This window comes from Cupressus sempervirens, chromosome 4 (genome assembly GCF_028749045.1).
Source record: "Cupressus sempervirens isolate cs-2001-9-10 chromosome 4, ASM2874904v1, whole genome shotgun sequence".
Lineage (NCBI taxonomy): Eukaryota > Viridiplantae > Streptophyta > Pinopsida > Cupressales > Cupressaceae > Cupressus > Cupressus sempervirens.
In genome coordinates this window covers 243,193,053-243,205,570 of record NC_143121.1, presented here as the reverse complement: position 1 = coordinate 243,205,570, position 12,518 = coordinate 243,193,053, and the positions used below count along the sequence as shown (strand labels likewise).

The 12,518-nt window shown below is 36.0% G+C and overlaps 1 pseudogene; it reads right to left on the bottom strand.

Annotated features, from left to right (window-relative positions):
• Positions 1-750: 750 nt before the first annotated feature.
• LOC149560913 (ADP-ribosylation factor 1 pseudogene) lies at positions 751-1,281 on the bottom strand (annotated as a pseudogene).
• Between the last annotated feature and the right edge of the window lie 11,237 nt (positions 1,282-12,518).

The following is a 12,518-nucleotide window of genomic DNA, read 5'->3' as shown; positions in this document are numbered from 1 at the left end:
AGACTTCATGGAATGGCTCAGAATGAAAATTTATTTTAATGAAATGCATAGATGCACTAAATGCAAGGTATTAGAAACATTAAACACCTCTTAGGCCTCAAAAGGATAGCCAGGTAGATATGCATCAAAAACTGCTTATAGGGCTTAATTTTTTCAATGGTACTCAAAATCGAGGCTTCAATTTTGAGTAAAAAAAAAACATTAAATAAAAAATCCTTAAAAAAATAGTATTAATATTGAAAATTTTATTAGGAAAGAGCCTACAACACAATGGTAAACTATGAGCCTCTTATATGAGAGGTCTTGGGTTCAAATCATTTTTAAAAAAAAATTCTATAAGTGCATTAAAAAATGACTAACATTCCTTGTAATGAAAGTATTTTAAAATTCCTCAATATTCAATATTTAAATATTATATTATGATTGAAAACATTTGAAAATGTCCATCCACTTCTCTCTTTCCTTTATCAAGGTGAATTACATGCTCATCTCAACAATAAGAAATCATTAAATACATTACAAATCCTCTATAGAACATATCAATTCATATAAATATATTTTTTTACAATATTTTGATTAGAGAAAAATAATAGAAAAATGAAGAGAACAAAAGGTTGAATATATACATAATAAATGAAATAGAATAGAACTCCTATCCCTAAAGGAGTTGAAAACTATCCTAAATATATTCTTACAAGGAATGCACCTATTTCTAAAATTCTTAAAAATTAGGCTAATCATTTATAGTGCCTATTTAGACACCACATTACAAAGCTAATCAAGGCCATAATGGAGACCTTGGCCAAAACTAGCACAAGAGCTCTGAACATGCTATTGCTAGGTTGTCAAATGCTACAATCCAAGCTTCTCATATGCCTCTATGCAACTCATCATAGTGAGAAAGTCATTCTTGTTTGCAAACAAAAGAATGGAAATGTCTTGCAATGATTCCTCTTTGAGAAGGGTGTGCACCAACTCTCTAGCCTCTACAACACACTCCCTTTCATTGATATCCACTACATAAATAAGTCCCTTAGAATACCAAATCTAGTGTCTCTAGACAATGACCTCATCTTCTCCTGGCCTCCAACATCACACACAACAATCTCAACATTCTTTTGCTTCAATTTTTCCACATTGAACCCCACTTTGGAAATGACTTGAATGAATTATCTGAGTTTTAAACTACAAAATTGAAGATTTTCCCAAAGCATCAAGACCGACCATGAGAATATTTATCTCCTTTTTAGGGTGGAAGAGTTTGCTTGATTTGATGCCCATCTTTCATAATATATCCAAAAAGTTTGGAAAATTATATAGTATATGTTGTGGTTTCACAACGCACACCTCATTTCTCCTAGAAATGGGGACCCCTTAGTAAATTTTTGGTTTTCCTAGACCCCTAGTCTAGGGTCTGAGTCTTTTTAGGGTTTTTTGAAAAGACTAAATCTAGCCTAGCCCTCTACCCAAAAAAATTGATGCGCCAAAAAAGGGAGTTTTTAAGGTGAAAATGTGATTTTTTATGTAAAGGACACTAGTACACCTAGCGCACCCCTTAAGGTGTGCTAGTGTGCTAATTGGGCTAGTACGGAGCACTTCCCTTTAGAAGTGTACACCTATGCACATGTACAAGTGCACACCCCAAAGTGTGTGCTTCATCTTGGGTGGGACCCCCTCCTTACTTATTCATTCTCATCCTTGAGCCGTAGAAAAGTGCACCTTTGCACCTATACAGGTGCACCTGATCTACAAATTCCTATACATACACATAAAACATTAAGTTAGAAGGTGAGCGCCTTGTGCACCTATCCTAGGTGCGCAAGGTGTGCACCTTTTAAGTCACATAATTAATAGAGATAAAAAAACTCACAACTAAATCTAAGATGCATATATGTGCACCTTACAAAACATTAACTCTAAGTCTCCACTATAATGGTGTGCAGGTGTGCACTTTCCAAGGTGCACAACTATGCACTATTAAAGTTAAACCCTCCACACTTTGTATGAGTAAAAGGTGCACACATACACACCCCAAAAGGTGTGCATGTGTGTACTCTTAGTTTTGAAATCTTGAGTAAATTTTTAAGTGCACCTAGCATACCCTCAAGGTGCATAGGGTGCGCCAAAAACTGCATATCTGAGGCTAAAATAGGGTTTTTGAGAGTTTTGCATTCTAGGTCTAGTTTTTTAGTAATTAGGGTTTTTTTAGGGTTTAAAATTCCACTTTCCAAACTAATGTATTTTTTTTTGAACAAATAAAAAGGCTTCCTCCTAATCCTCACTCATAGTGAAGATTGTTCCAAAACTGGTGGCCTTTAAGTTTCAAGGTGTCCAACAAAAATTATGCTTCTAGGATGCGCATTCAGAGATTTGAGACACTGAGTTAGGTCATATTAACTAGAATACATTCTTAGTACCTTTTAACAAGCCAAATGAGAGATCCCTAATGATTTTTGCACTTAGTAGATTAGGATTGGTAAACGCGGCTTCACACCCTATGTCAGTGCAATCTTAAGAACTTGTTATGGCCTTGGTAGAGAATTATGTATCAAAAGCAAGAGTGGTGAAAAGAATAATAGGAGAGATCATAATATATCTAAAAGAAAACAACATTGAGAAAGTATTTAATCTTCCAAGGGTAGATTAATACATTGGGTTGAGTTATCATCAAGCAGAAAGACCTAGTAGAGGGATAATGAATAAGAAGCTACAAAAATTATTCAATCATCATATTTGATTGATAGGACACTTGTGGGAAGAAATGTTTGAAAATTTGACATGACTAGAGGGTATATGAAGTATGATATCAGATATTCTATTGTGCATTTGAGCAGGATTATGGGTCTACTGGCAATAGGGAACTTGAACATTTGGATGGTACATTTCCTTGAGACCATCAAAACCATGAAGATATCAATTGAATGGGCCACAATACTTAGTGAGAATCTATATGAATAACTGGTGGTTGTTAAAACTGACCCTAGATTCTATATAACTTCATATTTGGTATATTTATTAGCAGCGAGGACTACAAACTACCTAGGATTATTCAAGAGGGGAAGCATGCAAGATGTTGATACATGGCCTTATCTAGTATAACCCTATCTAGTAAAGAAGAAGCTATTGGATAAAAGTAAAGAATACAAGATAGTGAATGATGCTTTCATTTTTGCAATCATTCAATTCATTGAAGGTGATTATACAAAAAGGATGTTACTAGAGGTAACAAGAAGAATTGTAGAAATAGGTGCCTATTACATCCAATTCAAGACATTCACATACCTAAGGGTAAGGGGTACAAGTATAAATCCTAAGAAGCTCCCTAGGTATCCATGTGATAGGGTCATTTTGATAGAGATTACATGACAACTCTCATCTACATATGACAGAGTAAAAAAATAACATAAGAAGAACTAGGTATGGCCCATCACCATAGGTCCTTTTGGTGTCAAGTAGAAGTAGGATATCATAAATTTTGATTCAAAGTGGGATTAATATACTTTGCAAGGTTATAACTGCCCTCATCCATGTTTTGACAATATTGGTAGAGTTTAATACTTGGAAGGAAAATAATTTAAACATGAGGATGCTATAGAGGATCATTAGATGAATGTAGTATATGACTACAATATCTGGATAAGGGATTATTGTAGGATGACTCTTTATTTGGTAGGAAGTTCCTTGAAAATAAAAGTCACATTGAAGGTTTTTCGACAAGATATTGTAGAGGTATTAGATCCCCTATATAATCAAGATAAGATATACGATCGACTGGTCATGAATGCAAAAATTTATAGAGAAGAAAATGCTGATATTAGTCATAGGGCAAGGCATATCATCCTATTGACCAAGGAATTAATTAAGAAGCTATTCAAGTTGGACTCAGTTCCTAAAATGATAGTCTTATAGGCCACAACCTATTCTATAAAGGGAAGAGGGGTGAAAGTTATAGTACTAGCATTCACAATCCAATCTCCAATTAGGCCAGAAATGATCTATCAGCATGATAGGGAAGTTGGATACATCAAAGCATATAAAGATAAGGATAAAAGGAAAAGACTTTCTCCTTAGCGAGATGAGCCCAAAGTTGAGGGGACTCAAGCTCAAGAGGCAACTTAAGCCCAAGAAGCCACTCAAGTGCAAGATAATCCATAAAAGCCATCACTGGAATAGGGATAGGGATTTGAGGAGGAAGCACAAGAGATGTCCCCACATGTTTAAGAAGAAGAAGCCTCTCCATCAGCTCCTAAGAGGAAAAAGGCTAAAAATCCAATCAAAAGGATTAGAAGACATAAAGCATAAAGAAAGGTTATTCCTATTCCTTTAGTCTTAAAAACCATTCTTAAAGAAGCTAAAGAGGATGAAGAAGATGAAGAGGATAACCTCCCCTTAAGTCAAAGGACTCGTGTGGCATGGGCTACCAAGGCAGAAAAAAGGAGTTCCCTTGAAATGTCTCCATCTATTCCTACACAACCTATTCAAGTTACAACCTTAGAGGATGAGCTACAACAGTGGGTTGATGAAAAAGAAGACCAAGGGATTGATGTTTTTAAAATGTTAGATTTTGACTTCATGTGTGTTGGTATTGAACTCATAGGTGACAAGATAAGGGATATACCAATGAATCAAACTTTGGGACAAGATTGGAGTCAATTTCCACCTTTTGCACAAGGACCTCTAGTTGCCCCACCATCACCAAGTCAAGATTTATATTTCTTGGACAAAGGTTCAGCCACTCCTCTCCCTCTTGGTAATGAAGAGAAAGTACAAGCTGTGCAAGAGGAAGAGCCATAACAAAGACCTATCGATCAAGTATTAGAAGAGACAAAAATATATGAAGAACCTCAAAAAACTTCTCAAGATATAGAGATGAGGATTGTGGACTCAAAAGACACAAGGATGCTTGATATTGATCTCTCATAGAAAGAAAAGACTCTAAAAAGGATCAATAAGGGAAAGGGTCTAGCAGTGCAAACCCCCTCTCCATCTACGTATGTCTTTCCAATGGGAACTACTCCAAGCTAGTTAAAGAAAGAGGTGATGGTTAGGCATAAATGAAAATTGTATTGTAGTGTGGATGAGGGAAGGAAATAATTAGTTGAAGCTTTCAAGAAACTTGAGCTACTTATGGGTGATGAGTCGACATTGGCCTTTATTATGAGTAACTAAAATCAAGACTTGTTCACTCATATTTATATCCCTCCTTTACATGAAAATACTAAAGATCTGACCTTGAAAAATTATTAGATTAAAGAGGTCTTGCTGGGAAAGCCCACTGTAGACATTGCTAAATTGATGGTTACCACAGGAACTAAAGAAGTATTTAACCACATGGAAAAGGATGAGTTTGAATTATTGAGGCTTCAAAAATAAAATGAGCTTCAAAGAGGCTATTTGCATGAAGTGGTTGGTCCTTTTGACCCTAATAATCCTAAGGTGACTCTAGGTATGACACTTGATAGGAAGGAGAAGACAGTCATACTATTGGATCCATTTTTGAAGGCATGTCAACAATGGTAGGAAAGTTTTGAGGAAAAAGGTGTGTAGATAATATAAGGAAACTTTAAACTATTGCACTATATGAAAAAAAATGTAGAGAAGCTTGTTGCTATACTAAACCAGGATTTTAGATTGATGGACAAGGTACATACTTGGGGTAAGGACCTTAAAGCATTACAGTCAATAAAGGGACAATGGCATTGTATGTTGAGATAATGGGTGTTGCACACATTGCATAATATTGTTATTTTATTATTTTATTTTTATTATGTAATGTTGTACCTAGATGGACGTGCAACATGTAAAGATTTCCATGGAATATTCTTGATGAGTTGTATTGTAACATTGTGAAAATATTTCATGTAATTATTTAATATTGGGGGAAAAGAATTAAATGCCCAATATTAAATGTGGGGTCAGTGGGTTAGGTAGCACATGGTTTTAGCACATGATTTATGTAATACCACTAAGTGGTTTTGTGGGACTTGCTACTATATAAGCAGGCACAAGGGTAGTTGTTTAGAGAGAGAGAAAGAGTGACAAGGAAAAGACAAAAGGCAAGAGTCGAGCGGGACAAGGCTTGACAGGTTAGCCTAGGGAGCATTTGTGAAGGTTGAAAGCATGGCATGGGATGTGTGGATTCATGCTTGTTCACATAGTTTGCTCGGTTGTGGCTATGGCCATGAAGGCTTCCGTGGTTGTATGGAAATGGTATTTTTTGCTGAATAATACATGATGATGGATGCTTTTGGAGGCTGGGTTTTTTCCTCAATGAGGGTTTCCCAGGGTATATCTTGTGTCACATTTTGTGGGTATGTTGTCTATTCTCTTGCATGTAGATTTTAATTTCATATTTATTTCAGATCTATTATGGGTTATGTGGAAACGGTTATATTCTTTGCTATCAAGTTTCCTTACAAGTGGTATCAGAGCTATGGTTATATTATTGTAACCCTAGATTGAATCCATGGGAATGCATGAGAGGATAAAAGAAAGGGCAATATATATGAATGATTTATTGTAGATCTGAGGGTTTTGGATTTGTTGTTATGATGGGATGTTCAAAGATTTGGGCATGTGAAATTGTTGGAGAAAAAAATATTTTGGATGTTTCATTTAAAATGAGGGTTTTGGGGTTGGCTTGCAAAAATGACCTCTTGGGTAAAAATAGACCTCACCATTGGATCCGGGTCAACATTTCCATAAAATTTGATATATAGTATGCCCTAGTTTGGCCATGTTAGGAGGAAATGAAAGAGTTTTTTGGTTTCAACCCATGATGGCCGTCAAATTTAATCCCGTCAGAATTTTTGTCACTGAAAAAATAAAAAATGAAAAATCGTACTGAAAATGGTAAAAAGACTGTCTTAGTAAAATGGCCATAACTTTCTCTCAGAATATCGGATTTCAGAGTTCTTATAGACATTGGAAAGCTAATTCAGAGCACTACAAGATGGTGTAGGTTTGGTTCTATGATTTTGAAATTTTGTCAGGTTTTAAGAGCCCTAAAGTCAGATGTTGTTTATTTTGAGCACGGATTAGGGCATAACTTGGGCATATAGAGTCAGATTTTGGACTTCGAGTAGTCAACAGAAAGCTCTTGAAAAGCTCTACACATTGGTTCAGATTTGGTGCAGGTTTGACATGATTTATTTGTTGATATATTGATCTGAACAGTTTATAGATATATTTTAACTATGGTAACATTGTGAGTTTATGGCATTGGAGATTTAAGTTTTGATGTCATTGTATACTCAGTTCATATTTTAGATTGGTCTCATAATGATATGGTTATTAGTGTTTGGTTTGGATATGCATGATGACTTGTTGGGTCTACAAGTTTTGCAGTGTTGTAAGCGGTCTATACTTACAGGTTGCATTTATAGCTTGGTTATGGGTTGTCTTTGCCCATTGATCTTTCATTATTGATGCATATTCAGATTGGTGGCTTGGATTTGGGTTGTCTATGCCCTAAGTCACATGATTTTATGATTTTATCTTCATGTAGAAAGGATGAGATGTTGTTACCAGGTACAGTCATGGTGGAGGATTGTGGTTGACTATGCTAACGGGTTGGACATATTGAGAGCCAGATGCTCGATTCATGGATGTGATCATGGTGTCATGGATTTTGGCATGACATGATTGGTTATACAGGTACATCCTTGATTTTTATTAGCTTGGATTCAGTTATGGTGATATATTTTCTTGATTGAGGATCATGGTTATTTGATTTCTTTTGAGGAGCTCATGATGTGCACTTTGAGTTCTTTGATGGTTTGATGCCTTGGTTGATTCTCATGGTTAGAAGATGGTTTTTCATCATTATGTCATGGATAGCTTGGATACACGGTTTAGTGGGAGCTTGTGACAGTGATGGGGTGACAATGCAGGATTAGTTCCTGGTTTGGTTTGGATCTTCAAGTAGGAGATGGATTTTATGATGCCATAGGTGGCTTGGTAACGGTTGAGTGGGAGTTGTTGGCATTGATATATTTATTGAGTGTTTGTAGATGTTGGAGGTTTGTCTTAGATCCTGTTGCTACAGAAGCGTCTTTGACATTTGCATGGTGCACTTGTTGTCTTCATGGTGTTTGAAGATGGTAAGATCTTGAGGACTCATGGAGTTCTTGGTTATCTTCATGGTGTGTGGAGATAGTTGCATCTTGAGGACTCACAGGGTTCTTGGCAAAGGTGTGGTTTATGCTTTAATTTGGCATGTTATCCTTGGTGTGAGCATGGTTTCATTATTATGTCATGGTATACTCTTGATACACGTTTAGAGTTGTGACATGTTATGGTGTGTTCATATGGAGCATGTTATCTCTTTAGTTGAGATGGTAAGATCATGTTGTCATGTTTATGTTCCTGAGGCCATGGTTGGAACTTTGACATTGATCTTGGTTTAGTTTCTTGGTATTGAGTACACTGATCATAAGCTGGATACTTCATGATATTGCTATGTTGCATTTGGAGTTGGCATGGATTGATTGGTTACAGGTGCTCATGGATACTTAGAGACGGTGGTGACGCTGATTTCTCTTGGATTAGAGAAGTATTTGTTGGGATGGTTGATGGTTTCAGCAGGAAGTCTGAGGGGCAGTCACCTGATATGGACTTGAGAGGAGATTGTTCTTAGATGAGTCTTGGTTGGAGACTTGGGTATCTTGATGAGCATTCTCATTCCCCACTCTTGGTCTACTCTGCGGTTTCTACTTGAGAGGTATAGCTCATTGTTTCTCTTAGTTGCATTATATTTATGCTTGTCTTTCATGGATATGGATCTTGAGCTATGGTACATGAGTTAGTTCTAGAGGGTTCATTTGAGAGATGATTTTAGCATTGGTTATCTCCATGTGCATATGTTGTTATGCTGGTTGAGTTTGGGAGATGGTTTTATATTGGGCATATTCCTTGGATTAGGAATGGTTATTCCTTGGTTTAGGAATGGTTTTATTGAGTTTGATCTTCTTGTGAGAGGCTTACACCCATGATTAGTTATATGGTATGGTTTGGGTGTTGTTGAGGCTTCTTGTTGGGGTTTTATGGAGGAGATCATACTTGCACGGTTTACATCTAAAGGTGTGTGTAGAAGGACATGATACATGTTATGATTTGCATGGTTTCTCTTGGTCTTGGTTATCTTCTTGGATGTTTAGTTTTGCTTACACTGGATTTGAGATTGGTTAGAGATTGTGATCACTGGTTTGTGCTCATGTATGTCATGTGAGAGATGACATGGTTATTTCTTTCTCTTTCCTCTGTTGGTTGTGGAGAATTTGAGAGACTATTGGAGACTTGTTATGAGAGTTGTTCTTGCAGGATATCAATTTATGTATTGTGGATGTCCTTGATACTACATGGATTCACTTCTTTGAGATGTTGTGAGTGGATTGGTTATAGATTTGACATTATCTTTTACAGTGGGAGCTTCTTGGTATATATGTGGCAGGTATTTCTCTTGAGGCTTGTGATTGCAGGTTACAGATTGGATATGTCGGTGATATGAGATTCACTTGTTATACCTTTGAGGTATGGATAGTTGGATGGGTTTGGCACTTTGCTGTGGGTGCTATTTCAGCTATGGATATTTTGACAACTACAGATACATGTGATTACCTTTGGATCAAGTTTTTTGTGCTTGGAATTTCAGTTGGTACAGGATTTTATGATCTTCTAATGTGACAGGTTGGGTGGTTTTCTCTTTGGATGGCTTCTATGTATGTCCAGTGAGAGTGGCATAATAGGAGGTGAGATCATTCTTTTTTGAGATGCTGGATACTTTGATTTTGTTCTGGGTACCAGGATGGAGCACTTGGTGTATTTTGATCCATGATGGTGGATGTTCTGGGAGGGATTGTTCCCTTGTTCATTTATGTGGCTACGAATTGACCCTATGCAATGTATACAACAAGTGGGAGATTGTTGAGATAATGGGTGTTGCACACATTGCATAATATTGTTATTTTATTATTTTATTTTTTATTATGTAATGTTATACCTAGATGGACGTGCAACATGTAAAGATTCCCATGAAATATTCTTGATGAGTTGTATTGTAACATTGTGAAAATATTTCATGTAATTATTTAATATTGGGGGAAAAGAATTAAATGCCCAATATTAAATGTGGGGTCAGTGGGTTAGGTAGCACATGGTTTTAGCACATGATTTATGTAATACCACTAAGTGGTTTTGTGGGACTTGCTACTATATAAATAGCCACAAGGGTAGTTGTTGTAGAGAGAGAGAAAGAGTGACAAGGAAAAGACAAAAGGCAAGAGTCGAGCGGGACAAGGCTTGACAGGTTAGCCTAGGGAGCATTTGTGAAGGTTGAAAGCATGGCATGGGATGTGTGGATTCATGCTTGTTCACATAGTTTACTCGGTTGTGGCTATGACCATGAAGGCTTCCATGGTTGTATGGCAATGGTATTTTTTGCTGAATAATACATGATGATGGATGCTTTTGGAGGCTTGGTTTTTTCCTCAATGAGGGTTTCCCAGGGTATATCTTGTGTCACATTTTGTGGGTATGTTGTCTATTCTCTTGCATGTGGATTTTAATTTCGTATTTATTTCAGATCTATTATGGGTTATGTGGAAACGGTTATATTCTTTGCTACCAAGTTTCCTTACATTGTATGCTCATGGATGTATATATAGAGATGAATTAGATATGATAGATGATTAGATCAAGAGGATTTATACTAGTAATAAAGTAATGGAGACATTACATGTGGATATTCATAAGCTCAAGGATCAAACCTAAGAGGAGATCTTGGAAGCTGAGAAGTATTACAATGATGCCTGCCTTGACATTTTTGAAGATGAGTCAAGGGATAAACTCATGTCTATGCAAACATTTGTTGAATAGTTTTGGAAGACCTTTGAAGAAGCTTCGATTGATGAAGACATTAAACAAGCATTCAAGATAGAGGAGGCATTGCTAGAATTGGATGTAAAATTAGAAGATTTTGTAGAGACTTGCATAGAAGTGGGCAACTGCTGACATATAGTAAAGGATAAGTATGATGCTTTGGATTTTTCAGATGAAACCCAAGTGATAGAGATCATAGAGAAATTCAAGAGAAAACATCTAGACATAGCTCTAGTATAAAAGAGAGGAAAACTCAAAATCTAGAATTTTAGTTTTGACACTTGGAAAATTTTGAATTTTTGGACTTGTCAATAAGGTATGCCTCTCCAAATGTGTGTAAGGTGCACTTCTCCAAAAGTGTTTTGGGAGTTTTTTGAAAAAGTCAAAGTTGCATCGACAATTAATTGTCAGTTTTAAATTTAGAGCTTTCCATGCATCAAAAATGCATTCCAATGACAATTTAACTCCTACAATTATCCAAAGAAGGTTGAGCTTCTATTTTTGGCATCTCCAAAGATTTGTACCTCATGTGACAACTTCCTTCTTCTTATCTACTTTTTTTTTTTTTTTTAAAGACATGTAAAGGCTCAAGCACCCATTAAATGATATAGACATGGGTGGAGTCCTAAGTAGCCCCTCCTAGAGAGTAAGTTTGTATATATTTAGTTTCATTTTATTAGTTTCTACACATATATTTGCATGAAGGAATCTCTCATTCTCAACACAAATTAAGGTGATGATTGCCTATAAATTGAGGAATTAAATTTGTATTCTGGGCCATTATTTTGATGCAATAATATATGATATTCATGTTCTCATTCTAAGTGTAGTGATTCATGCTGAAGTGTGTTATGTTTTGTGGATGTATGTTCATGGAGTGTAATGGAGTCAATGGTTTTGTTGTGTTATTTTTATTGAGTGATGTCTTAATTATGGTGTTTGCCTCATGTTTACAAATTCCACTGACGTACTTATTTGGAGAAGAGATAACCTACTATTCATACATAGATTTTTGTCTCCCATGAGCACACTTTTCATGGCCTTTTCATCTTGATGAAAAGTGAAACATCTTATAGTTACTAAATTCCCATCGATGGTTACATTAGTGGTATTAAGGAAGCGCTACTCTTATTTTCATTGGTTACCTACCAATCTTTCCAAAGGCATAACTCATAGACATGTTTTAGTGGCTTATGTCCATTAGGGATTTACTTCTCAAGTCATTTTCTTAAACTTCTTGTTACCCTATCTTCGTTATTTGATTTTACAAATACTTGGTTAATTTAGGGATTCATATAGTTACATGGCTAAAACTGCATTCCTTATAAACAGAAAAAATACAAAAAATAGATTTCTCTTTGTGTGGTTATTTTTTTTTTTTCTGACATAGCAAGGATATTCAACATCTTACCTAAAATTGATTTGAACCAGCAAAGGCCTCCTCGTGAACACTCACATTTATCTTCTATTCAGCGGATTCTTGTAGGTCAGAATATTGCCGAGAACCTTGGAGTTGATTCCAGATTATCTTTTTAAGGGAGGAGTTTGAAACAATTCCTATTGTTAAGCATCATGCAAAACAAAAACTCATAAGAAGTGGCACTAGAAGGAGGGCGTTAACCATTTAGAATAGAAGAAAA